This window comes from Gymnoscopelus microlampas, assembly GCF_963454915.1.
Source record: "Gymnoscopelus microlampas genome assembly, chromosome: 2".
Taxonomy (NCBI): domain Eukaryota; kingdom Metazoa; phylum Chordata; class Actinopteri; order Myctophiformes; family Myctophidae; genus Gymnoscopelus; species Gymnoscopelus microlampas.
The window spans coordinates 61484378-61510957 of NC_139939.1; the positions used below are offsets into that span (position 1 = coordinate 61484378).

The 26580-nt window shown below is 40.5% G+C and overlaps 1 protein-coding gene across 1 annotated transcript in view; it reads right to left on the minus strand.

Annotated features, from left to right (window-relative positions):
* The window catches only part of LOC311035598 (calpain-1 catalytic subunit-like), a 67912-nt gene that overhangs the window by 20573 nt on the left and 20759 nt on the right, over positions 1–26580 (minus strand). The gene's annotated exons all lie outside the window — the stretch shown is intronic.

Consider the following 26580-nt stretch of genomic DNA (forward strand, 5'->3'; position numbering starts at 1 on the left):
TCGATGCTTTGAGATTTTACGTGAGAAGTGTGTGCAACAACTGAACATTGTGTGTAGTGTTTGGACAAGGTGATAATGTAATTGACATCAGAGTGTAAAGAAGGAAAGTCAGAGTCTAATGCAGATAAGGGAGTGTGAAGTAGTGCCAAATTGGGTCGAGCGATTAGTACATGAAGTTAAGGTTGTGAAAATTGTGCCACAGCTTTTTGGGTGTTAACAATTGTGAAAAACTGTAATAACAGCAAACATTATTCAAACACAAATCAAATAAATAATAGCAGCATGCGCTAAATAGGCCCATAGTTTATTCCAATCCCTGGTTGAGTGCGCATTGAGGACCCCCCCCCCCCCTTTAAATAATGTATAATACATTAATCATTTATAACTAATAATTAATTGCTTGAGCTGTATATTTCAAATATAAGAACAGTTTTGCACACAGGAGTTGGACTTTACGCACCGTCTTTACGCACGGTGGATTTACTTGCATGCATGCAACATAAGTGATTATCTATCTATCTATCTATGTAGCTACGATAGAAGTGAGCCCCCAGATACCACGTTCACAGTTGTTACTTATATTAACTTTTTGTTTTCAAATATGCTTTGTATGGTCCTGTTAATATGAACCTTCCAGAAATACTTTTTTGAAGATGCATCATTATCAGTCTTCATGAGAGGATTATTAAGGCTAGTTGATTTTCAATCTGATGGCTGCTGGTTATTTGCTGAATACATCATTTTATTTTCCCTTTTGGCACAAGTTCCTGTTGCATTCTCCCAACAGCGCTGAAGACATCCTGAATGTTGACCAATATCCCCAAACTGCAGTCCCGGCCCAATGACTAATAGCCTATTTGATGCTATATTCTATGACTGAGGGTAAAAAAAACATTGTTTAATCATCCCCTGCTCCAAAGCTCAAACCCCCAGCCCATTCCAGCGAATGCATTGTAATTTTTCGGTGCAAACACACCAGCAAATGCTGAAACCATTTTCATGTCATACATCGCGGTAGGCTACTGGACCCTAAAGGATGCCAAACCTGCAGATGGCTTTAAAACATTTACAATAATTCCAAAAATACCCAGGAGCAATTGCTGTCACAAAGACACCACCCCCCCCCCCCCCCCCCCCGTCTGGAGGTTGTAAATGAATTGTTATCTATGGGAAGAGAGAATGCAGAACTCATATACGATTACATTTTTGGATAAATTGCACTCATTTACAATTCCATGTATACCGTAGGTCATATCATTCTATTGATATGAAATATTTGGTTACAGTTTTAATAAAATAATGTTTAGTTTTTATTTCAGATAGACGGGGTAATGGAATTGGCACACCTTTCTAATGCTACTGGCGTTTTTGCCCAACTCTCTTGAAAACAGTATTTCATATTGAGTTGGCGCTGACCAATCAAGTCACCTTAATTCAAGTGACAGATTATTTGCATTAGTCTATGGAACCCCATTAATGGCATCTCTGGGACCCACATTCATATTGTCGAATCATTGCGAATGTCCATTTGGATCCAAATGGAGCCTTTGACCCTGCACAAGATGCTCTGCCGTGTATGAACTTGGCTTCGGAATGTGATACAAAAAGCTAACAAATAAGAAAAACCCAGATTCAAGGTTTCATGGGGTGTGTAATTCATAGAAAATAATGGATTTTTGTTGTGAGGGTTAACTATTCTTGAAGACATCTTTTGTCAAGGACCCCTTCCAAAAATGGTACATTTCTACTCAGGATTGACCAAAATGTGTGTGAGGTGATTTGTTGAAGACAAGCGGAGGAATGCCGTCCGTTTCTGCCTGGAGACGGAAGGTTCAGGAGATGAGGTCTTTCAGTTTTGCTGCAGTCTGCCGTGCTGGGGGCGTCAGTAAACAGGTTGTGTGGCAGGACGTCCGAACATACAATGCTTCCATGCCCTTGCACATAAAAAATATATAAATTAAGCATTTACACAAAGTTATACAATGACAATTATGTCGCGATGTGACGCGGTTTGAGCTTGTAGATCTGCCATTTTCAAATAGCCTATGTATAAAATAGGGCTATAGTGATTAATGCATGCTTTTTAATATAAACAGTTATATCTGCTATGTAACTAGTTACTAAAGTCTTCAAATAATAGTGGAGTAAAAGTACAATATTTGCCTCTGAGATGTAGTGGAGTACAAGAAAAAGCACTGAAAATTGGAAATACTCATGTAAAGTACAAATAACACAATATTGTACTAAAGTACTTGACTTAAAAGAAGTATGAACAATTACAGAATGTTCAACATTTTTTATTTTCCTTCAACCTGTGGATCGGTACAAAAGTATTTTATCACTCCAGCAGTGGTCCAAATACTGATTTCACTACTTCAGTTGCCTTGATATACAAGTCACAGCCAAAGCATGTGCTTGGCTGGTTAGGATCAACAGCTTCGTGCAGTGCCGCCTCAATTGCAGTCTTCATTGTCAATTCAGCCTCGGGTACAGTCACGGTGGCAATGTCATTTGGGGCAACTGGTCCATCCCAATCTATGCCGAAGGTGTCATCTGCCTGTTTAGAATTAAGAGATTATATTATATTTTAGATGTATTCCATGTGGTCATTCCAAAACCATGGACTTCACCGACAACATTCATTTCATGACTTTATAAATAACCACTTACCTCTTCTGGAAGTGGTCTTTCATTCATCAGAAGCCCAGATAGCCACAACTGTTCAGGCGACTTATTACTCTCCGAACACATTGGGTGGTTGTCCCATGCAAGGCGAAACAGATCAAGGTGCATGTTTAGCCTGGGTAGCATTACGTGGTGAAGGCAGATGATATGCATGTCGTTGTCCGGATCAAGTGCTCCAATGGATTCCAGGTGCCTGAAGGCAGTGTAGTAATTCCCAGTGGTGATGACCCACACATCTCTCCACAATCGCTCTATTCTTTGGTTATGGACACTCTTTCCAGTCAAGTGGCTCCGTCGTTCTGTGTAGAAAGACATACACCAAACATTTTGTAGATCTATTTGCATTATTATGACAAAGTAGAGCATTAATGTACTACAAGAAAGGAAAAGAAAAAATGTAGATAGGTTTCTGCTTACCTGGACCTCTAGCTGGGTGTTCCAACATGAATCTTGCCACGTCAATGTTTTCTCCACCTTTTGATAAGATAGAAAAATGTATTAGCAGATGTAACTGTCCATATTACAGCCAGTGCTGTGTTAACTGTATTGTTTTATTATTATCATTAACTGTTTGACAGACCCAGAGGGTATGTCCTACATGAGCCTTTGTCTGACCCCTTTTCGTCCATATATGGAAATAAAAAGTGAGAATATTTGCTCCATATATGGTAATAGAATAATCTCTTTCCCGTCCTTTTGGCTGTTTTTTCTGCTCCTCTTTTCCTCCCGAGTTTCCTTTACATCTACTATATGTCCATAGAGGATTGGCTAAGCTTTGTGCTGTCCTTCTGGGTCTGGCACAACCAGGTCACCTGGTCTTGTTTTCTATACAATCTACTAAGAAAACTTTAAATCAAACTATGCACCAGAGAAGGACTAAAGGACATGTTTACATTGTGCACTCAATATATAGAGAACCTTTGTCAGTCCTCGTCTTGTCAGGTAGGCCAAACTCGTTGACGGCGTCCAAGAAGCAACGGAAAACTGTAGAAGCCTTGTTGTTGGTGTTTGCCTGCAGAAACATGATTTTTCGACTGTACCCGTCTATACCTCCATGGATAACAATTCTCCACCTGGGACATTAAGACATTTTTTTTAAATGTGAGCGAATTTACTACATGTGAATCATCAATGCAGTTATTGCACATGTAGGGATATACTGTCGGGTAGAAAAGTCATACATCCATATTTTAACTTGTCTTTTGGTGTCACTACAGATGGTTGTGCAGGCAAAAACATGTAAATGTGGTAGTCCTTATCATTGGTTCTTAACTGGACCCCAGATGGTTTTGTGGGGGTCCCCAGATTAGAGTGAATTGATCATTTAAGGACTTGTAAGACCCTTAAAAAAAAAGACCATTACTGGATCGAAAGTAAGCCAACCATGCTAAAAAACATTGGCCAAATTGAAAAAAAAAAAAAAAGTGCAAATAGATATACAGGCTCACACTGCCGTTGTGAGCCAGTAGATCGACAACGGCTATTTGTATATTTATCTGTGGAACGGAATCAAACTAATTGGGGGTCCCCAGTTCAAATATGATTATTGGGGGGGGGGGGGGTCAAGGCCTGAAAAGGTCGAGAAGCACTGCTTTACATTATAATATTTGAGCTGAAATGGACTAAGGGGCCCTTAAAGGGATAGTTCAACCACAAAATGACTGTCCATCGATTACACACCCCATGGAAACTTCAATTCAAAGACATCTTTTTGGATGACCAGCAGTGGTTCTCTATGGGGACACATAGGGAACAACTATAACCAAATTTGACTATCGTCAAATTATTGGCTTAGGAGTGTGACAAAAACAAAAGAAAAAAAAAAACTTGAAGTCAAGTGTCCATGGGGTGAGTGATCAATAAAAAGTCATTTTGGGGGTTAACTATCCCTTTAACTACATCCTTATTAAGGCAGACAGACAGTTAAGAGTACTTCACAATACATAATGTATGAGTAATTCAACTAAAGCAGATTCAGAATTAAACATTCAAAAGTAGCTTGTGAAAATTAAGCAAAGAATGGCCAAAAAGCTTCATACCGGATTAATTTGTGGTTCCCATCTATGTGCCAAAGTGACAAAGGAGAGGGAACTTCATACGGTCTTCTAGAGATTATTTTAGACTGCAGTCCGCGAACAATTGTCCCCAAAGGATCTACTGCTCTGAGAGAGGCCATTACTCTGTGGCGTTGCACCCTGTAAAAAAATCGAATGGAATGTCAGCCTTTGTGTGAGAAATATTTCATATCGCATGTTCAGGTTACAGTGGGTTAAACCCCCCCCCCCCCCCCCCCCCCCCGCTTAATTTTGTATAGATCCACAGGGTGGCTACACATTTGGTTTCTTCAATGAATTTCACCTTTACAAAAGTTAGACAACAAATAAATACACAACAATGATAGTCACCTGATCCCTTTTGATGCAAGGTATCCCCAGGTTACCCTGTAGCCCGAAGTAGGACAATGGGCATGGAAGTCTGCAATTTCTTTTCTTAAGTCCTCATCAGTTATGTTGCTGTATGTGTCCAAGATTAGCAAGCCCAGATTTCTCATTCGTCTGCGGATGGTACGGACACTCACACCAAACAGGGCGGCAATTTCTGGAACTTTGAAACCATAGTCTATCAAGTTCTGTAGTTGTTCCTCTGGAATGTGAAATGCTGGTCTGCCCGGTCCACGTATGTCAAATGTCACTGATCTAAAGGCATTGTTGTGGTCTCTTAAGATATCTAGGGCTTCATTTAATTTCAGCATAATTTCTTCAGCGTGGTGTAGGTCTTGGAAGACTGATGAGTCAGAGTCACACAAGAGCCGAATGACGTTTTCCACTATATCCATGGACCGCTGCGTGGTCTCTTGATCCAGTTCTGCATGTTGTGTCAGTTGTTGGCTAACTTCCTGCAGTACATCTGCCACTATGTCCAATTGCGCTTCAGTATCCGGACTTTGTAGTCTGAAATAGATTTACATAAATTAGCAAAAAACATTTTACACACTTGGATCCCACAAGCAAATATGTTGCATTTAGTGACCAGGATATTCATGACAAGCTTCTCCAATTGTCTAGCCATGGCATGACCCTCGTCTGAAACAGCAGTAATGTTTCAGGGAGACCATTAGCTCTGGTCCGAGGCAGCATATCACTGGTTGCGCAGCCTCTAAATAGTCTGTAGCAAAATTAAACAATACTATTTCGCTACTCACCAAAACAAAGACGGTTTTGTAGAGATGAAAGCCTACTTTCCACAGTGGGAAAGGTCTGACTGTCCCACCACACTTCTCAAATATACTTTTTGGCCAGAAAAGTAAATATTTTACTGCAAATACAATTGATTTAGTTACTCCAAGCGCCCACTACAGATCTGGTCAATAAAAACATTGATAAGATCAGCAGAGGGCGAGTTGTTTCCAGTAAAATAGCCTATTTTTCATGGCCAAGAAGCAGAGTTGGGGTCCGTTACTCAATAAAGTAAGCTCACCACATTACACATAAGTCTTTAAAAAAAAAGAATGCCTTACTTTAACTTTACTTATTAATCCATGGAGAAAGTAAGTAAGTTACACTACTCGTTACATTGTGTATTCCCCCCTGTTATATTAACACAAGAATATAGAGTTTACAATTCTCATTTTTTCCATGAAAGTATTTAGTGCCTTTAGTCTGTAGTTGCTGAACATTGTGACAACTGGAGCTACTGAGTCTTTAAACAGCCTCTCTCTTGTAGCAAAACATACCTCAGCATGTGTCGGTCTACACTGGTGGTAGCAATATTGACTGCATCGTCCTGCAAGAAAAATGTTTTGTTAGTACTACTACTCAGAATCAGAGTAATGTTGTCCCATATAGACCATAGAATGCCACAACATGCAATAACATGTATAGTATACAAATGAACCTGTTGGGGTCCATTTGGTTCCTTTTGTATACTGTCAGAGCCAGTGGTGTAAAGTAACTAAGTACAATTTTTAGTTATTTGTACTTTACTTTAGTAGTTCCAATTTCCAACACTTCGACTCCACAACATCTCAGAGGCAAAAATTGTACTTTTACTCCACTACATTTGAAAATGTATTTACTAGTTACTTTGCACATATACATTTTTTACATTATAAAACATACATGAACCACTTTAGCCCTATTTTATACCTAGGCTAATTGAAAATAGCCGATCTACAAGCTCACTCAAGTAAAATATCTGAGTACTTTTTCCACCACTGGTCAGAGACTGCAGTGAGGGGCTTCTCGAGGTAAGGGGAGAACGTGTGTGTGTTTCCTTGAAACCGGGACCAACCTATCAATGTACTACTGAAATACGATAATTTGGAGGTCCCTGTATGATATCTATTTTCAGGATCTGGCAACACTCCCGAGTGACGCTGTTACACTAAAACTGGTGACTTAGTTATGGATTCTGTGACCTACCGTAGTAGAAACACCGTTAAAAATAAACGCAAATAGTTCAATTTCGAACACAAGCTCGGTTATGTATTGAGTACATAGATGATAACTTAGCTTATGTTTGATAAACACCGCATGGACATCGGTTCGGTTTGTTTGTTTCCCAGATAACAACATGAGTTGGACTTCTGTTCTAGCCTTCATTATAATGCAGGAAAATAGCTTAAACACAAACATGAAATAAGTATCAACAATATTGCTCACCTGTATTCCAGCCATGTGGTCTTTGAGACGAGGCAGGGAGAGTCAAGAGCCTGCTATTATACTATAAATATACTATTTTACTGCTCAGAGTGCAGGGGAAGTTCACCTCAGGAGTCGAGGCCGAGTCGATGTACTGTCATCTTCTTCTTCACTTTGTACTCTCCTTGCGGCACGTTGCTGCCTCCCACTGGTCGGGAGTAAATCACATTTTGTCTGTCAGTGGCTGGGCAGTCTGCCAATCAAACGTGAACTTCTAAGAATAATTATTAGATACTAATATAATAATAATAATAATAATAATAATTATTATTATTATTATTATTATTATTATTATTATTATTATTATTATTATTATTATTATAGGCTAATAGTTTTATTTCATTGTGTTTGCTGAAGGGGAGCTTGGCTATTAATTGGGATGTACCTCCCTCCCCAATTATAAACTACTGTACATGTAAATAGGCTATTTACAAAAAAAAATTATGTATAAAATGTGCACATTAAAATATGAATTAAGCTTGCAAAACTATTAAGCATTTAAACGAAGCTATACAGAACATATGTTTCATGTAATACAGGTTTATTAGCCTAGTAGTTTAAAAAAAATGGCAGTTACAGATAAGGATAATTCAGGATAATTCATTTTAACAGGGCGTTAATGAAAGTCCTTGCGGACTTGTTTCCAATGAGGACCTGTGAACAATTAGGGGTTAAGAGTCTTGCTCAGGGATAAAAACAATACCCTACAATAATACAGTATTTCCACTAGCCTTATAGGCCTACCCACCTTGGATAACAAACTGTCTAGTGCAATAGTCCTAAAAACTTTAACAGCATTGTTATTGATGACAGACACAGAATAACTGACATCTGGCATTTTATCATGGATCAAGGCCAGTAAAGTTAATGACAAGAAAAGCTTCAACCTCAGTAGGACAAAACTGATGCTCTGTAAAGAGATCTACATTGTAATAGATCAGCTAGCTGTAGTTAAGCTTTATAGAGCTTAAAATACAATACTGATGTCATGGCAACTTAACTTGTTAATTTTTAACAAATATAGGACACGTCACACAGCATGTTCATAGTATTGGGTAGCTTTTTTGTATTTGAGGTCAAGAGCTTTTCTTTACCTACCAAACACAATCCAGTACCTTAAGCTAACCCTAGCTAAACCTATCAGGGTAATTGTCTCCTGGAATCATATGCATCTTGACCTTGAGCAAAAATTACCTTGAGCACAAATATAGCCTACTATAGGCCTGCCTGCCCTACATGACTGAAGAGGGCATCGGTTTTACCATAAATTACATAATTGTGGCCTCATTGTGACCCTATTAACAACATGGGTTATAGGGGAACGTGGGCATGGGTTATATTTGTATTCATTGTATCAAGTTGTACTTTTTAACCTCAAGTTGCAATTCTTTGACTCATGTACACATACAGTATACCTGTTGCTACATATGCTTATGCTGCAGTGTGTGTGTGTGTGTGTGTGTGCATGCGTGTATGTAGGCCCTAGGCTGCCAAATTATATGAAAACTAAAAGTCTGACTATGGTCCTATAGCCAAACTCAAAGACGGTATGTATGGTATTTAATGGCCGTTGTCATTATGGCTTCCTCCAGGCTAGGGTCAAAGGTGCAGGCTATCACAAATACAGACACTTCCCTCCCTGGATTATTCATCTGTTACAAATACAGCTGATGTATTGGCTGCACAGGTGTAAAGGTTTAGTGGGTTATCACAGAGGTTAACCATAGATGGAATAACATGGGAATGTTTGAACATTGTAACTGAGGATGCATGATATTTTGATATGTCATACACTATGATGTACATCCACTATTCTGTCATTACATGCTATATGCAGTATGTACTGTACAGTACATATATGTACTGTACAGTACATAGTTTCAGTGCCAGCATTTTGAATTGTGTTTTTTCACCAATAAAGAATGGTTGCACCATGTCAGTGACATTTCAATTAGATTGCTGGTGTTCAAATTCTATGGATGTAGTTTGGTTAATGAGATATGAAACTAGTAGATTTTGCCACTTGCGTGGACATCAATTCAAAATTGACACCAAATGGATCCCATGACATTATTTGATCTGGCCAACAAGAACAAATATTAACTTTACATCATAAGTGTTCTGAAAACATGTGGTAAAAAGAATACACATAAAAAATATATATATAGATATGCTAATTCTGATTTCAACATTTTCTCTCTCTCCCTCTCAATATATATATATATATATATATATATATATATATATATATATATATATATATATATATATATATATATATATATATATGTATATATATATATATATATATATGTGTGTGTGTGTGTGTGTGTGTGTGTGTGTGTGTGTGTGTGTGTGTGTGTGTATATGTATGCATAGAAATGCTAAAAAGATTTCCAATATGGGGGGAATGATAGAGTTGCTTCCAGGTTGTTGGTTGTGAGTTACAATGGGGGAGGGGAAGATTGCTTCCAGCAGGTTCTCTTGTCTTGGAGAGTAACGTCTGTTAATGACATGCTTGAGTTCAGCTGGAGCCTTATTTGAAAAAACACGCCCAAATGTAAGTGCTGGTTGCGCATGCGTGGCATCTGACTCTAAACCAATGAGAACGCAGAATCTGCTCCAAATAAATGTTGAAACGTGAAGTCCCGCCTATCCACCGCGCCCGACGGTTCATAGACATTCACTTCAGTGACTGCTGTGCAGTGCTGCGTCGACTTTGGCCTTTCGTGTGTACAAACACCACCATCAAACAACACGTTACCAACGGCCACACGACGTCGACGACGACACAAACAAGCCCCATCAACTTTTAAGACCAGAGAAACGTCATCCAGGTACTGTATGTCTACTCAGATGCAAGAACATTAATGAATGTTTAAAAAAGTAAACTACTCTAAACTTGAAAGTGTTTTTTTGAGCTCACTGGCATTGCAATTCATGCAGCAGCCTGCATTCAATCCTAACAGTCGAGATGTGTTTTAAAATGTTTTGAATGGTTGCAAGTTTCAAGACCAACTGCGTCCATAAATGAAAGACAACATGACGTTACCGCAGTGATAAACTATAGCCACCGCGGTGTTCGGCCCCTGGGTGATGCTGGTTTTTAATGACTCGTGGGTTCTTAAACACTTTAAAGTATCATTCAGGTTGGTTAGGGGGATAAATGCGTATTCATTTTGGGGTCCATGATGTGAAGATATTTGAGAACCACTTGTTTAAATAATAATGAACCCAGATAAGCAACCCTAAACTCTAGCTGCTGGAGGGAATGTGGGGAGAATAATTCGGATCATACCCATATTATTATTTATCTTTTTGTTTTGATCTTTATGAATGAAATGACATGTTTGGAGAGTGTACGGGCGAAACGGCTGAAAGTCCACAGCCAGATGGCGGGTTGCACTCTACTACTCTCGTAGACTCTCGTCATAAATACGTCTACGAGAGTTGTATGCTACAGCTAATTTAATGGCAATATGGCCGCCGTGTGAATATGGTCTATTCATCCTTATAACATTGCTGTGGGGCAGAAACCTTATCTACTTTTTTTTTTCCTTTTTTCATAAATTAAACTAGGGTTGGAAATTATTGTGCAAAGTAAATGTCCCAAGGAATGGGCAGGGTTCCCACGGTCATGAAATTCCTGGAAATATTTAGATTTTTTTTCCCAGGCCTGGAAAAGGCTGTGAATTAATGGAAAATCTTTAAATATCAAAAGTAGCAGATCTACAAGCTCAAAACGTCTCTTCGCGCTGCGCTTCGAGCTTGTACATCTGCTACTTTTGATGCTTTTGTGTGACACTGTATGATATGAAAACACAAAGTTTAACTACGGAGATAAGAGGTTTCAGCCCGACAGCAACGTTTTGGTCTAACATAACGTGAAAGATGGGTAAAATGCAGTGCTACTCGATAGGTTGTTAGCTTGTAGATCTGTTCTTTTTGTCAAGTGACACCTTGGCTGGAGTCTGTCTCGGGCATTGATGGAACACTGGTTTAAGAGTCTCATTATTGCACTGGTCTGATTTCTATAGGCCTGGAAATGGGGTAAAATACTTTAGAAAAGTTTTGAAAATTCATTGTAAAAAATATGTGGGAAGGAACCCTTAAATAATATCAGAAAAGGAAAACGTAGCGCATCTACAAGCTCGCAAGGCTTGGGAGCTTGTTTCACAATATTTATATGTGGAACGTATTCAAATGAATTTGGGGGGAGGAGGGGTCCCGGCCTGAAAAGGTTGAGAACCACTGCTGTGACTGACGGCTACAATTTTCTGTGGGCTTAGGATGCTGTTGTGCAATAAAGGGGTTACATGGGTCCAAAGTCACTTACTCTAAAACTCTCCTTTCTTGCAGTTCCACAACAATGCAGGCTGGTTCAGTGTTGGACCACATAGTCGAACTGCTCCGGTTACGGAGCGGTTTGCCGTCTTCCCCAGCTGCCCTTCCTCAACAGACTCATGTTTCTCAGCCAGGTGCCACACAGCAAACTCTGACCCAGGAGACTGCTGCACCGCCAACTCTGTCTCAGACCACTGCCGCCCCTCCAACTCTTTCTCAGCCAACTGCTGCATATCCAACTGTATCTCATGCGATTTATTCACCAGAGGTAGCCCTGTCTCAGCTAGTGTCTTCATCAACAGTCCTGTCAACTGGCTCTCCAGCCCTTGCAAAACTTTTCGAACCAGCTCGTAGATCCATTACCAACAGGAGGCTCCAAGCTCTTGCATGGAGGAAAAAGAAGCCAACTGCAAAACCATGGGAGCATGTCTTTGTTTGTTTAGCAGTTCCTGGCCAACGTGTAAAACCAACTCCAGTTGAATCAGCAGATCTAACCAGATCTGGACTGGGCAGGAGAACGATAACATTCCCCAATCGAGATGGAGATCACCAAGAGTTGGTCCATGGTCTGTGTGGTACCTTTCCCGCACTGAGGCAGGGAGGGGGGTTTAAACTCTTCAAAGGTCAGAGATCCGGGGCGTTGGTGGAAATCCCTATGCCGGCTGGAGGATACACCATCCCATTCCTGCGGAATGACAGTGACCTCAACAGAGCCATTGCCTATGTTATTCCCATGCAGAATCGGCTGCGGGTTGAATCACAGGGCCCTGTGATTGATGCAGAATTGGTAATTATGTCTATATTGAACAAACAGCAGTAGTAACACATAACAACGCCAAATGCACTTTTGCAAAATAACAGATCTACAAGCTCACAACGTGCTGTAGCATGATGCGTAGTTATTAAATCTGCCACACAATTTGGAATGGAATTATATGCTTTATTTTTGCTACACTGCCTGTCTTTGGGCATTGGACATAGGAGTAAGAGACTCATTATTGCGCTGAATGATTGTTATATAGGCCTGGAAATTGGTTTAAATAATCTGGAAAAGTTTTGGAAAGGTTTTGGAAATTCATTGCAAAAAATGTGTGGGAACCCTGTAAACAGAAACATTACTGTTGTTGATGTGTTTGCAAAAAAATGTGCTACACTTCAGGCTGTGAAGGAAGTCTGCCAGCGGTGTGAAGTCGAGATCCCACTGCAGTCCCTGGAAGCACACTTGCAGTCCTGTGGCCATGGGTACTTAAAACCCCTTTTCTTTCATGTGCGTTAATCTATGCCATTGGTGGATTGTCCATAAAAGTCTATAATTCTTTCTCTGTTTGTACAGATCATCTTCGCCCACTGATGAGTGTCTCAGCAGCACGTCTTTGGGTGATACTGCTGGCCTGTCTCTGTACGTATATAATGTAGTGCCGTTTTACATGTTTTTCTTGTGAACATTATTTTCTTTAAATGGCATGGATGACAATGAACCGTGAAGAGATCAAGGGACATTTCTAGCTGTAACTATGGCATGGTGGTAGGGATTTGTAACACACAAAGCTGCTGTGTTGTAAAAGGAGATTAACTGGATATCCTTCATTGTGAACTGTTATCTGTGATATAATCAAAGCTTGTCTTGCATTTCTTGGATCCACAAAGCCTTGATTGAGTTTGAGAAATGAGTTCTAAATTAAATGAGGCTGTTTATCACTTTTATCGTGTTGTGTTTAACAGCCCTGAAGTCCAGCTCAGAGTGGGACTGATCTTGGACCCAGACCTTAAGACCTACTCTCATAAGCACGGTATTGTAATCTCGAAAGTTGTTTACAACCACAATAATGTCTGAGATTTTGAAATGGAATGTAAAATCAGCTGGGGAAAACGCATTTGTCTGAGGTTTGCATTAATATAATCAACGACATAGACTAAGAATTTAAAACTAAATACTTCTACATTTCAGCCTTGAAAGTCCAGAAAATAAGGGTTGGACTGTCTCGAGACGAGTCGGCATTGGTGGCGGCCCTAAGAGCCACATTCCCAGTCATTGGACATCAGCCATTCCAGCTGTGCACGGTCGACAGTCGAAAGAATATTTCTGTCATCTCTAAGAGTCACTGGTCATCCCAAGGACTGCGTTCCCTGACTACATGCAAGCGGTCGGCGGTCTACATCCTACCCAAGGTACAGTATGACCATGACATTATGGATTCCCTGTTCCACTACCCTGGGCAAACTTGACCGTTTTTCATACTGCACTGAGGTTCATTACTAACTGTAATTTTAGGACCATCACTGTATTCTGTATTATGTAGTGGGCTGGTCTCTGATCTGCTCTAATCTCAGATCAAACTGTTGACTGCGCTTTGTTCTACCCACTAATATGAGGCTGGGAAGGAAACGACCTACAGACCAGCCTCAAATTGTCTTTTTAAAAAAATTCCCTCTAGTGCGTATTAAAAGGATTGTCATGAGCACATTTACAAGTCGATGCTCCTGCTTTGAAAAGCCACTGTTGTCGCTCGCAGCCAACTTTTCCAGCTTTTGCTGTTTAGTTTTTCATCCTGTTAGTTTCTCTTAAGTAGTTACTTTAAAAGAGGTTTTATATTAGATTTGTCAATTTGCTCCCTCCACAGGATAAAATCACTAATCCAGATGAGACCAATGATGAAGTATTTCACAGCCCTTCTGACTGCGAAAGTGAGCCGGTCCAGGAGAACTTAGATTCTGTAAGTTATCCCAAACAGCTTCTGCTAGTGTGTTGCACTGATGAGGCGTTTTTTCACAAAATAATGTCAGCACATTAACTTGCATTCTTTATGTAACTTTAATGGTGTCCTTTACAGTTGTGATATAATCTGACTACTGACTGTTTACAGGATGGCAATGACACAGATGTGGAATAGGTTAATTCTGTTTTTTTTCCCTTCACAGGATATAATTAGTGATTCAGAGGGCACTTCTGACCCCGAAAGCGGCAGTGAGCCAATGCAGGTCGACTCAGAGTCTGTAAGTTATCACAAACCTCTGATGCTAGTGTGTTGCACTGACAAGGTGTTATTGCACAAAAGGGTGTCAGCACATTAGCTCGCATTCTTTATGTACATTTAATGCCATTCTTTACAGTTGTGATATAATGTGACTTTATGTTTATACAGGACGGCGGCAAAGACACAGATGTGGAATTGGTGGCGTCTGAAGGAATGGTAATTGAGATGGGAGCATCTTCAGTGGTTCACACATGATACTGTCCGTGTAATTGTGTGTCTGGTTCTGCTGCTCATTTGCATGTTGCTGCACAGGAAGTAAATGTATTCTATAAACAATCTGTGTATTGTAGCTTGAAGATAACATGGGCGACGTTGAGGACGACACACAAAGTGCAGGTGATCACATGGTAAGCTACTGCTGGGAGGAATCATTTCAATGTTGGTGTTGGTTCTTTATTTTTCTGAAATGACAGTCTTTTTTTTTCTTTTTTTTTCTCAAGGATGTCCTAGAACAGCACTTTGGGGACAACTATAGAAGTGGTGAGGTAAGTACGGTGACTGCAGACACACCTTTTTTGTGGAGGGGGTTTATGGATGGTTCTTTGATAGCTTCAGGTCATGGTGGCACAGCTAATTTATAGGCCACGTTTATTCAATAGAACAGTCGAATAATGAGTTTCTTAGATTTACTTTCCTGAAATTCCCTTAACACCAATGTGTGTTTTTTTTTTTCAAAGGAGTTCATGGACCAGCACTTTGAGGACACGGACAGAAGTCACATCGATGTAAGTACAGTGACTGCAGAACTAGTTGTTTAATGGAATTTCCTAACCTTTTGTGGGGTGGAAGGGGAGAAGGATGGTCCTTTAATAGCTTCTGGGGATGAATCGAACAGTCAAATGAAATCATGTTTGAATCACTGTTCAGCTAACATGATTGTAGGTGATGTGCAGCTCCTGTGTGACAGATTACTTGTGTGCTGCATGTCAGTGTTACCTGCAGATTTGACTCTATTTATGTGGGTGTCGGTTGACAGTTGCCATGTCATTGAGACTCGCTCCATCTTACCCGCTGGTAACAGCTTGGGGAGATTTTGTGAAGCTATGTTTAATCTCAAAGTACAGTGGCGGGGTCTAAGTTATCTATTTTTAATCTGTCTGTTTTATGGCTTTTATTCGATTCTAATTTCAGGAAGATCTACAGCAGCGCCGCCAAATAATTGCAGAGCAAGACGCCGCATTCAACCAAAGCTTGGCAGTGGACAGAGAGAGGGTATTGTAACTCTTGACTTTAATGGAATGAAGTGTAGATACAATAAATACACTCAAACTTCAATACTTTTCTATGTTTGCACTTTGCAGTCACGCCTTGAGGAAGAGGCTCGTGGATTAGCTGCTGAGTTACAGAGGAGGCGTGAGGAAGCGTCTCACCGAGCTGCCAGGCAGGCCGACGAGGTGGAGGCGAGACGCCTGGATGTAAGTACTTGAGTAACTAAAGACACTCAAAGCTTTTGTTCACAAATGTAACTAGAAATATTTATACATGACCTTAAAGTTTGAAGTACATATTATGCCCAATATTACTCAAACATTACAATTGATGCTTAATGCCAACATTTAAATGTCTTATGGATATTCTGTGACAGATCATCAGGAGGAGAATGGGAGAATCAGATACCCCGGAGCTGGAGGGAACTACGTTCCAATTCCGTTATGATGACTCCAGTCTCCGAAGAAGGTCATTTCAACTTGATAGCCCTATTCAGGCAAGTCCTTTAAATGATCTTTAAGTCTTGACTATGGCAAAAACGGAAGAAATAAACATGGGATTATTTGATTTAAACTTTTGGTCTGTCAACATTTAATACTCACACTACGGTATGGCACTTGCAAAATCAGTTTCTGATCACGCTTAACCTTGATGACACCTGTAATTGTATGTCTGCCATGAAGGTCACGCAGTGCCAACTCTAATCACACTGCACTGAGACCCACAAAAAACCAAGTCACTTTTGTGTAAAACCAGCTAAACTAAATTGCTTTAAAATGAACAGCCTCGCATAAAGTGGCAATGAATGTGATTGATCTCAAAACCTTTTCAAAATGTATGTACTCTGAATCAACAGATGAAACTGTGATATGCCATTTATGTGCAAATGCTAAAGGGAGTTCATCATAATACTGCTTCTGCTCCACGTGATTATAATTTTCAAAAAACGCAGGTTTAATCTAGTGATGCTATACAGCATTGTGTATTACGATGGAAAATTGCATCACTGATGTGCTCTTTGGCTTATAGAGCTTGATGTCCTTCGTGGGAGGAGTTTCGTCAGCCACAGAGACCTTCAAAATCACGTGTCCTGCACAAAGTCTTCAGTTGCGGAGCGACGCAGTTGGAACATTGGAAGACTGTGGGTTACGTCTGCCAACCACATTTTGCGTCCACTGGATCCGAGACGATGTAAGCTCACTTCAATTACAGCAATTGACAAGTTGTGAATATTTTGAATTAATGTTAGAGACTATTACAAATAGTTGGCTCATGATGAAAGACATTAATACAGTACTATTGCATTAATATGTTTTTTGTAATATCTGAAGCCCTAGTTTACCTCAAGATATTTTTTTAACGATGGTCAGCAGCATCTGAGATGTTGGTTCGTTGATCCTCCCCATTCATTCTTTATGTGCCATTATAGGAATCAGCAAATGCTGAAATACGTCCTTCTCCTCCACTGACTCCTCCTCCACTGACTCCATCGCAACCTTCTGTGTCTCCCTCATCTCAGTCTACACCTTCTCCTAATCCAATCTCATCTCTTGTGCCTCAAAGAGATCTCCAGGTGGTCTTGAGACAACTTGAGTCTGCAATAGATTTTATGTCACCAGCACCACCTCCAAACTGCATAAATGTTGTGCGTAGTGATGTGTTCAACAGCGCTTTTAGAGCCTTTAGAAGGCCGAAATTCGACCCCAAATTTCAGCTAGACATAGTTTTTGTAGACAGCGTTGGTGCAGGAGAAGGTGCTGTGGACACCGGCGGACCGAGGAGGGAGTTCCTCACCTTGCTCATGAAGGGCATCCTTAACTCCCGTTTCTTTGTGGAGTCTTTGGGGAGAAAGAGTCTTGGCCTTGACGCAGTAGGTATGTATGGAGGACATCTGTTAATGTATAAATGTGTGCATAGACACAAGTAAACGGTTTACATATTCTAATGCTTGTAACACATTGCAAACAGTACGGCAAGTGCAATCTAGCAGCTAGGGAAAAAAAGAACACAAAAACCGTGTAGGCTTGTGTATGTTGAGAATGGAACATGGATGGGGAAATCCCAAACTGTCCTGGTGGCTTGTGATCATAAAGAATGCCAATGTCTCTTGTACTTTACATACAGGTCTCGGAAAAGGTTACTACAGAGTCATTGGGAAGATGGTGGCAGTGTCCTTGGTGCATGGTGGGGTGGCACCTCATGTCTTTTCTGAGCGGTTGCTCTGCCAACTGACAGAACAAGTGACACCAGCTGTGAAGATGGAGGAAATAGATGACCTTGACCTCAGGAATGCCTTGCAGAAGGCAAGTTGAATATATTTATAATTCAATTTTCTCAACATCTCTAGAACAAAGTGTGTATATAAGAGGGAAAGTATGTACTTCACAATCGTAGAAACTATTTTGGGGAACCTGTCTCAGCCAGTATGTGAACATGTGCCAATGGATTAATTTATTGTAATTGCTAAATAAGAAATGAAGGTTTAAGTATGTCTCAGTTAAGGTTAAGAGCTTGATTTACGTTTGTATGTGGATGAAATTAAAAGTCACTTTATGTTTTATTACAGATACAGCAGGCTGAGTCGATGGTGGAAGTGCGTGAGGCCATAGTGGAGGGCAACCTTTCCCACTTAGGTGGCATGAGCTCGGTTGTCAGGAATCTCTCAGAGCGGGATGAGCTGGTAAACAGTGCAATGCACTTCTACTTGGAGGGCAGACTGCATGCACCGCTGAAAGAGTAAGTGAATGCTTGATCATTTTAGTCGGTGTGTTCATGTACTGGAAAATAGTTGCACAGAACATTAACATGCACTGTAGTTTGGGACACTTTGTTATTCAGAGCAACCGTGTTGGAATGTGTATACAAACTGAATCTTGTTTGTTTTTATGAACACTACGCTAATAAAGCAGACACATGGGTTGAATGCCGGTGTTAATGACACAAAATCAATGTTATCTTTTTTATCTAATATTTAAAGGCTGCGCGAGGGCATGGAAACTCTTGGCGTTCTACAGGCCCTAAAGGATGGCCCTGCAATCCACAGCCTGTTTGTTGGTGGTCCCTCTGCAGCACTGACTTCGGCAGAGATGAAGAACCTCTTTAAAGTGACCTATGCTGTAGCCGGGAGCTCAAAACGACAAGCAGAGGAGATGGCTGTAGGCTATTTCCGAGACTGGCTCTCGGATGTAGAAGGTATGTACCACATTGCTGTAATCAAAGTGGCAACTGCTTAAAGGGATGTATCGGTTTAAAAAAAGGTTTAGTCATTTCATCATCTATTCAGGCTTTTGTGAACACCCTGGACAGTGTTTCAGTTGCTTGATTCAGTACTTCTGATTTTTATCACACACACCCTTCCTATACAATCCCCTTGTAACTGCAAACTCAATTTTAATCATGATTCATCAAACCCGTCCTTGCTTCTGGAGACTCCTAATAGCCGATCAACAAGCTCAGATGCGACTCGTTGTGAGCTTGTTGATCTGCTTTTTTCAAACATTTTATACTTTTACTTTTGTACTTTAAGTATATTTCGATGACAATACTTTTGTACTTTTACTGAAGTGACATTTTTGAACACTTGTAACAGAGTATTTTTGTAGAGTGGTATTGGTACTTTAACTTAACTAAAATATTTGAGTACTTTTTCCACCACTGATACTTCAGTGGAGCATGTCTTGCAAACTGCTAAACGGCGATCCTTTTCTGACAGTGAAGAAATCCCACACAGCCGACATTGTTTGTGTGAAACATGAACGCTTGCAGTACCTCTTGCACATGTGCAGGTGTTGCAGTGAGAGTGTTTGGGAGTGGCTATACCACCATGTAATGGTCTAATCAGGAACTGCACATAACATCAGCCAATGCCATCAGTGGAAGTTACGTTTTTTTTTTACTGATCAGTCAACAAGGAAAACATTAGCCATTTCCGATGCCGGGCAGATACATCGGTGCACCCCTAAGGTGCTGACAAAAGCCTGAATGGATGATAAAATGACTAAAGTAGAAAATTCCTTGTGCACACCTACAGAGGCCAGGTGTGTCAGGCCAGAAGTATTGTACTGACATATTGAGAATAGGAGTCCAGCACTCTGGCTTATTTTTTTTTTATTGGGGGGGGGGGGGGGGGGGATATCCCTCAACAAGATTCAGCATTACTTTAATGCCATGTGGATATGTGCATCTTTGTAGGAGCTAAGTAATTGTCACTTTAAGTGCACTAAACGTCACATCTTTACTTTATCTTTCAGCGGGAGATGCAGTCCTGGAGGTTGATGGTGGTGAACCGGTCCGGGTGGCTTTGAGTGATGTTCTCCGTTTTGCAACAGGAGCAGAGAGAATTCCTCCACTCGGTTTCTATAGATCACCACAGCTTGACTTCCTTCACTCACCAGTAGATGGCCACAAGAGGGTTTTTCCGGAGGCAAATACTTGTGGCCTGATTTTGCGTTTGCCTCTTCACTCAAACTATGACGACTTCAGTGAATACCTGATATCTGGCATACTGCAGTCCCCAGGTTTCGGGCAAAGCTGAGTTGTCTACTCGTCACCTGCTACTCGTCTCCTGCTACTCGTCTCCTGTTACTGGTCAGCTGACCTATTTTAAGGTGCATTATGCACCTGGAGTTCATTTTAGACTGCTGTTTGAAGGTGCAGTATGCACAGACACTTAATTTTAGACTTAAACATAGTGTTTCTGGTTATGTAAACGTCCCCTACCAGTGTTCACACCCATGGAGTACGGGTCCTGTGGCCCGGCAGAGGAGAAGGCTGTCGAGCTGTATGGCCAGGAGAACATTTGAGGTGTAGCACAATCTGCTCTGGCCCCTGGAGTTCACTTCTCACAACAGAGACAACACCTCATGCTACTCCAAGATCATCTACAGTAAGCTGGACAATGAGCGAGTTATCGGGTTCTACTGGACAACATCATCGGTAGCTGAGGTCTTCACCAGATGTTGCCTTTGACTTCCCCTGCACTATAGAGGTGCACTATTTGATAGATTCCCCTATTCCTGTACTTCAGACTTCCAGTGGGGAGATCTGAGGTGATATTGCCATCTTGTGCGTCTGAGGCCTTCCGAGGGCCCAGCCTACCTAGTTCACAAAATAGAATCAAGGCGCCCATTCCAACAAGGTTAATTGACCCACACGGTGACATGATTTGCAAACGACTGATGGAAAACCAGAATTTATTTTATTATTTTTATTATTATATTATTTATTAATTCATTACATTTTATTTTCGGTGTTGCGGCCCCCGGGAGCTCATTAGAATATCCAAACGAGTGTTTTACATTGTCACTCACTAACCTCAGTTAGTTTGAGAATGGATAGAACAAGCTACAGTAGTATAGTCCACACACATCTTATAACAACAGCAAGGGAGAGAAAGGTGACCATAAGTATCACATAACACAGTTTTTCACTGTTTATTTCAGACTGTAATTGTCAAGTTTTAAGTTATTTTAGTGATCTTATTGTATTTTATGTGTTTGCAGAGTTGCACATCACCTATGGCCCTGTGGTCTAGGTCTCACTGACCCAGATAAAGTGTATAAGATTTGCAAAGATTGCACGCTTGCCAGGTTGGTTGTAATGTTAATGGAATGAGCAAAATTCCTAAAAAAAAAAGTTTGTTGTAAATCTGCAGTGAAGGTTGGGTTGGTTGTTAACATGTTGAAATGTTTAATGTTCCGAAGATTGTGCAAACAAAGTTCCTTGAGTTGGTTGTAATCTTTCCAAAAAAAAACTAAACTGAAGCTAATAAATGTTTATTTAGCACTGAAACTAAATGTGTGCGTATTAAATGGATGGCGACACCTACTGGTCAAATGCTACACTGCAGACTTTGACTGAATCTGTTTAGAGTCAAGGACACTGATACATTCCCTGTTTAAATTTCCGATGGTGTAAATGGCCTCAGAAGGGAAACAAAGAACGTAAGGATATTAAATGTACGTATAAAGGTCGCACCCCATTCAGCATTCACGATTTATGAAATTAGCTTAGGAAAGCACGAAAAACAAATCTCCATGAATTCAAGTCCATTTAATACTCTGAGCCACCCCACACTTGACTGGTGAGTGAGTACATTCCAGGTTTAATTTCCTGATGGTGTAAATTGACTAAGAATGGAGTTATCCATTGGAAATGATGTAAGATAAATGAAACTATGTCGCAACCCATATATATGACTAACTCGCAGTGATAAGCCATTGGGATCTTCAATTCATTGAATACAGAGCAAAGAATAGACGGAAAAAATAAAATAGACAAATATATATGGCACAATCATTACAATGGCTTCTTAAAGCTTACAATAGAACACAGTGAGCCATTTTCAAAACTGTTTTTTTTTTAAACACTTGAACTTGAAATGGGCATTCTGTAGGGGGGCGCGTTCCAACTCAGGCCGCTGGATCTGGGGAATAGGATGGACTATAATATGAATGGGTCGGGATCACTTTGGGAGGAAATTATTTATTAAATAGTATAGCCGAAATAATTTGTTCAGTAGGTGGCGCTATATACCCTAGTGGTAGTAATCCGCCATGAAGAAGAAGGAGCACCGGGGCAAATGACGCAGCGGCACGGTTGCCACACGGACTGTTTTGGCTGTTGCACAGGAAGTAGGACTGTGACGAAAATGTGTGAAATTGTACGAAGAATTGGCTGAGGTACAGCCACAAACGTGCTTTCTCATACTGTAAGTAAATACTGTCCTATGTGTGAGTTTTCCGTTTGCACGGCTGTATGTATTTTGTGTCGACTATTAATGGATTTTGTCTGTCAGGCTAATCTGTTGGCTAATTCTCTGTGAAGACAGAATTGAAAAATATGCATTAGCCTGTGTGCTAGCCAGCTAAACGTAGCGGAATGGACCGGAGGGACGAAAGACTCGCAGTTACGTATCAAGAATGCAGTTAGGTATCGTTGTTTACAGGATATGCCTCGGGTAAGAGTGAGAAAGACTACCAGAGGCATCTATCCACCCGATGAATAGGCTATCCTAGGCTTGGCCAAAGTGGTAGGGCTATGCTAGCTATGTAGCCTAATTGTGTTGTTCCACTATTTTATTTATCATGCATCATGACCAGCACTTAATAAAATAGCCTACATTAGGCTATGCTTATCTTTTATATTAGGTTAGGTCCATAAACTATGTCATAGGTTTAGTCTACCTTATGCGCAACTATAAACAGTTTGAACAAGTGTTATAGGCTCATTGCTTTATGGCAGGGGTCTTCAACAGGGGGTCCGGGACCCCTAGGGGGTCCTCAGAGTTACTACAGGGGGCCCGCCAAATGTTTCTGTGATATGATTTTTTTGTTTTACCTTAACCACTTGAACCCTACTATCCCTTTTCTGAGGAGAACTTTAGCCAAAAATAGCAGATCTACAAGCTTTTAGATCTGCTATTTTTGGCATAGTTGTAGAGGGGAAAAAAGAGCAGCACAAGTTTATCTGAAACACTATTTGAGGGGGTCCCTGCTTCATCTCTCTCTAAGCTAGGGGGTCCTTAGCCTGAAAACGTTGAAGACCCCTGCTTTATGGTCTAAGTGAATTAGCCTATAACACAACATAGCCAATATAATTGTTAAAATATTTAGGATATTAGGCTATAGCCTAGTTCATTAAAATGTGAATTAATTCACCCTTTGTTTTAAGCTACTTGGTTTTATTCCAGTTTTGGCAACTTATACAAATAGGCTATATTGGCCTATTAGGAGTAGGCCTAGGCTATTTTATGCTCCAACATGGACTCTTGAGGCTGCCTTAAAAAGACACCTATTCACTCAGGCTTATGGCATTTAGTTGTTTTGTTTGGTTGTTTGTCTGTTGGTTTTGTAAAGCGTCTTGAAAGGCACTATATCAATTCAAGCTGCTATTTATTATTATTATTAGCCTAAATTAGGCTATTATTATAATAGGCTAATGTGTAAAAAAATAAATACAGGCTACACTGATTTGTGACTATCACTGAAATTGAACCAACTTCTAATAATTCAATTTTTGATACCATCAGGTTCGTAGGCGTGCCTTTCAGCTGGCCAGGGAGTCTGGTTGTACGTTCCCAGAGGTCTGGGCTGTGGAAGGACTGGTTTCCCGGCTTCCTGGAGCGCAATAGGACCCTGTCCATCAGACGTCTTCAGCCCACCAGCCTCGCCCGAGTGACCAGCTTCAACCCAGTCAACGTGGTCAAGTTATTTGACAACCTGTCGGTGTGCCCCCCTGTTAAGTCTTTTAAAACCAGGCTTAAAAGAGCTTTTTGTTGTGTTTATTTTTTATTATTATTATTATTATTAGGTCTAGGCCTACTGACTGTTTGGTAATGTATTTTGACCTGTGAAGCACTTTGGTAGGGCCTGCAATGCAAGTTGTTTTAAATGTGCTTTACAAATACATTTGATTTCATTTGTTTTGAAGGTATTTAGCCAACTTTAGTTTATTTCCATCCTCAACATTATAACAAAATATTTCACACTGTAATTTAACAAAACATTTCACTCCACGGTGTGACCCCTCTCCACGCAGTGACCAGTATCCACGACGCCACTCCTCTCCATACTCTCACCCCTCTGACTCCTTTCCACGCTCTGACTCCTCTCCACACTGCCCATGTTGAACTCTGCACTCCTCAGGTGGTCATCGCTCAGGTCCAAGCTATGGAGCAGCCTCAAACTGCCACCGCGCGGGTCAACCAGCGCAGACCAGCACTGCTGAGGCCTGTGAGCAGCTGCTGAGGCCTGTGACTGCCACAGCTGTGTGGCAGTCACATCGAGACACGCTTTTCCTCTTCCAATGCTGCTTTGACAGGGGTGTTTGTTAGAATGGCTATGGTCTTTTTTTCTTCCCTGTGTCTGTGTCATCCTAGGTCCAGCCTTGGGTAATGGTCGGATCAACTCCGGACTGAAACTGGTGCAAGGCCCAACGTTGCAGGAGCCTGCTCCAGAGGAGTAGTCTCCTGTCCATGCTATCAAAGTTACCTTTTCCAAGTGTTTTTCCATTGTATCAAATACTAATACTAATGTTGTATGTCCCTATCCTGTCAAGTCATGTGGGTCCATCATCTGCACCGCTCACTTCACACTGGAGTGAGTTTAATTTGAATGTTCAATCAATCTATCAGCCTTTTTTCCGACCGTGAAGAATGTTTAAGACAGAAGAATGTTTTATATATATAGGCCTATATATATATATATATACCTACAGTGATGAGTGATGTTGACGTTCCAGTTAATGTTTGCACAAAACAATGTTGGCAAAAGCCGATGCAATCTTAAGCCATGAATATATTTTGTTTTATCTTTTTCTACTAGCCTATTGCACTTTAATTATTGCACTGCATTAGCCTACACATGTTCAGTAGGCTAGCATGTTTACATTTGATGTTGGGAATAAAATGTTGTTGGGAATAAAATGATTCAACATTTTAATTCATATCAAGGAGTTAGTCTGGACCTCCATTTCATTAGCCTACATTGTGTCTGCCTAAGAGAAAATAATTGTTAGCCTACTATGCGTTTGTCAATCTATGACCATTCTATCTCCGGCCTAAGCCTATTGCTGGTAACTATAATCAGAAAACCGTTCTCCTAATGTAGTCTAATTGTGTTAACTTAAGCTATTCTGACATGTTTAATTATCAATGTATTGATAATGGCCTTTGGTGGTCCCCGGACCTCATGTTGAGAACCACTGATTTAGAGGCTATAACTGACATTGATGTAATGAACCAACTTGGCTCCATTTTCACCTGGACATGGAGTGGATGTGAGAACTACACAAAGATGAGGTGAGGATATATAGACAATGTCGACATTAACATGATACTGTAGATGTCAAAAATAGGCATGGTAGGCCTACAATGAATACTTTTATTTTTGGTACTTTAAGTATATTTTGATGTCAATACGTTTTTGTACTTTTATTCCAAACAAGCATGGCAAATAAGAAATGCTTTGTTCACCCTCAAGAACTACGTGTTTAGTTGGGTCCTACTTTTATGCCTTTATTTATGGCAGGGGTCTTCAACAGGGGGTCCTCGGAGTTACTAAAGGGGGGCCACCAAATCTTTGAGTGATAGGATATTTTTTACATTAACCACTTAGAATCCCTATTCTGTGGGGACCATTAGCAGAAAATAGCAGATCTACAAGCTCACAACGCCTCGCAGTGAGCTTGTAGATCGGCTATTTTCGGCAAAGAGCTTTAGTGTAGAAGGAAAAAAGAGCAGATCAAGTACAGAGCCAAGGATTGAAGTATTGAGGGTTTAAGTGAAATAGACGGAAACAATTTTATACAGTATGTAGAGGGGGTCCCTGCTTCATCTCTCTCTCAGCTAGGGGGTCCTTGGCCTGAAAAGGTTGAAGACCCCTGACTTATGGGACAGTAGACTAGCAGAATATGTGCTCTTGCAAGATAATAATAAAAATAAATAATAATAATAATAATAATATGATATGAATAATAATAATGATCTATGTGTATTAGATGGGTATATTTCTCACTGTAATTTTAATGTATGGTTGTCTGCTGAGAGTGCCATTTTTTTAAGCCCCTAGAGGGTTTTTGGGCGAGCTCCTTCACATCTTTGTATCATG